Source organism: Rhagoletis pomonella, unplaced genomic scaffold (genome assembly GCF_013731165.1).
Source record: "Rhagoletis pomonella isolate Grant_MI unplaced genomic scaffold, Rhpom_1.0 Rhpom_scaffold_00006, whole genome shotgun sequence".
NCBI lineage: Eukaryota > Metazoa > Arthropoda > Insecta > Diptera > Tephritidae > Rhagoletis > Rhagoletis pomonella.
The window spans coordinates 82,197,368-82,200,079 of NW_023458560.1; positions in this window are offsets into that span (position 1 = coordinate 82,197,368).

Below are 2,712 nucleotides of genomic sequence, written 5' to 3' on the forward strand. Positions count from 1 at the left end.
TGCCTATTTCTCGTTGTTCGCTTTGTGTTGCCGCAGTATTCGCCACACTGCCCTCCACCTAAGTCTGATCGTCCCGATCAGACACACTTGCGGTTCCAAACGCTGCAAGCCTTTCCAAGTGGACCACCTTCATCTTGTTTCTTGGTCTCCCAACGGTCTGGATCCGATACACTACGTCATTTAGCCGTTTTACGACCTTATACGGACCTTCCCAGTTGCATTGTAGTTTTGGGGACAAACCTTTCTTTCGTTGTGGATTGTACAGCAACACCAAATCCCCTTCCTGGAAACCCTCGGAATTCATCGACTTATCATACCTGGCTTTCATCTTGTCACTCATAATTTGTGTGCGCTGTCTCACAAGAGCATGTATCTCTCTCAGCTCCTCTTCCAGGATGTTTGACGTCTCTTTTCCAATCCTTCTAGCATCACCAGTCACCCCAAACTTCAGATCACTAGGCAAACGGAGCTCACTGCCGAATATTACCTTTGCCGGAGTTTTACCCGTTGTTTCATGCACTGCTGACCGGTATCCCATCAGGAACAAGGGTATCCGGACATCCCAATCTTTTTGATTCTTGTCCACGACCTTCCGCAAATGCTCTTCCAGGGTTCGGTTGAACCGTTCCACCATGCCGTCTGATTGGGGATGAAGAGCCGTCGTTCGAGTTTTCCGGATACCCAGTATCTGGCACATCTCTTGGAACACTGCCGACTCAAAATTTCTTCCCTGGTCAGAGTGCAGCTCTATAGGTACACCGTATCTCGCAACCCAATTGTAGGTGAATACCTCCGCTACTGTTTTAGCTTCCTGGTTTGGAATCGGGTATACCTCCGGCCATTTGCTAAAGTAGTCCATAACCACAAGGACGTATTTGTTTCCCTGTGCGCTCATAGGAAATGGACCGGCTACATCCATGGCAATCCGCTCGAAAGGTGCACCTGAGTTATATTGCTTCATCTGGCCATGACTTCTGGATTTCGGCCCCTTAGCTGCAATACACTCCGCGCAGTTAGCAATCCACTCTGCGACCGATTGCCGACAACCAACCCAATAGAACCTCTGCTTAACCTTCTCCAGGGTCTTCGTGATTCCCAGGTGCCCTCCACTAGGACCATTGTGGAATTCCCTGAGTACATCCGGAATTCTTACCCTTGGAACTACTATCAGGTTGCGGGAGCACTGGCCATCTTCGCTTTCCCATACCCTATGCAAACAGCCAGATATTAATTTTAAGCTGTTCCATTGTGCCCAGTACGCCTTTGCGATGGGGCTTTCCGCTGCCATTTGCTCCTTAGTTGGCCTCCTGTCTACCTCCAGTCCATGCATCAAAAGCTCCAGATCTGGATCTTCCTGCTGACACTTCCGTAGCTGTTCTTCCTTCCACTCTTCCGCTGGTGTTATTGTCGTTAGACGGACGTCTATAATGTCCTCTTTTCCCTCAGCTTTTGAGCAGTGTTTACATTCCAGGCTACATGGTCGGCGGGACATGGCATCAGCATTACCGTGGACACTTCCCTTGCGGTGTTCAATAGCGAAGTCATAACTTTGCAGTCTCTCAATCCACCGAGCTAGCTGTCCTTCTGGATTCTTAAACTGTAGTAGCCACTTCAGCGCTGCATGGTCCGTTCGAACTCGGAAACGTTGCCCATAGAGGTACTTGTGGAAATGTTTGACGCAGTCCACCAACGCTAGTAGTTCTCTCCGAGTTACGCAGTAGTTCCTCTCTGGTTTTCCAATCGACCGGCTATAGTAGGCAACTACCTTCTCCTGCCCATCAATTACCTGCGACAGTACGCCTCCTATGGCATAACCACTAGCATCCGTATCCAAAATAAACGTTGCACCTGGAACGGGATACGCTAGCATAGGTGCAGTACATAGTCGTTCCTTCAGAGTCTGGAAAGCCTCCTCCTGCTCCTTGTTCCACTCGAAGGCTCTATTTTTCCTAGTGAGCTCGTGAAGGCTTTTGGCAACGCTGGCGAAATTCGGAACAAATCGGCGGTAGTAGGTGCATAGCCCAAGAAAACTTCGTAGTTCGTGTAGGTTCCTAGGTCTTGGCCAATCCTTTACTGCTTCTATCTTTTCCTTCGCAGTACAGATGCCCTCCGTTGTCACCCTGTGCCCTAAGTAGTTCACCTCCTTCCTGAACAGTGAGCACTTTTTAGGACTTAGCTTCAGACCAGCGCCAGCTATCCTCTGGAAAACTTCTTCCAAATTGTTCAGGTGTTCCTCAAAGCTTTTACCCAATACGATAATGTCGTCTAGATACACCAAACATGTTTTCCAATGCAGTCCTTTGAGCACATGGTCCATAAGTCGTTCAAAAGTGGCAGGAGCGTTGCATAATCCAAAGGGCATCACCGTGAATTGCCACAGACCGTCTCCAACGCTGAAAGCTGTCTTCTCCTTATCCTCGTCACTTACCTCCACTTGCCAATAACCGCTCTTAAGGTCGAGTGTTGAGAACCACTTTGTTCCAGTCAACGAGTCCAGAGTGTCATCGATCCTGGGAAGAGGATAGCTGTCCTTTTTCGTCACATCGTTTAGTTTCCGGTAGTCTACGCAGAACCGCATTTGACCATCCTTCTTCTTCACAAGTACTACCGGCGAACTCCATGGACTCGCTGATGGTTCAATCACACCACTCTCGCTCATTTCGTTTATTATTTGGCTAACAGTTTCACGTTTGGCAAGTGGAACACTCCGAG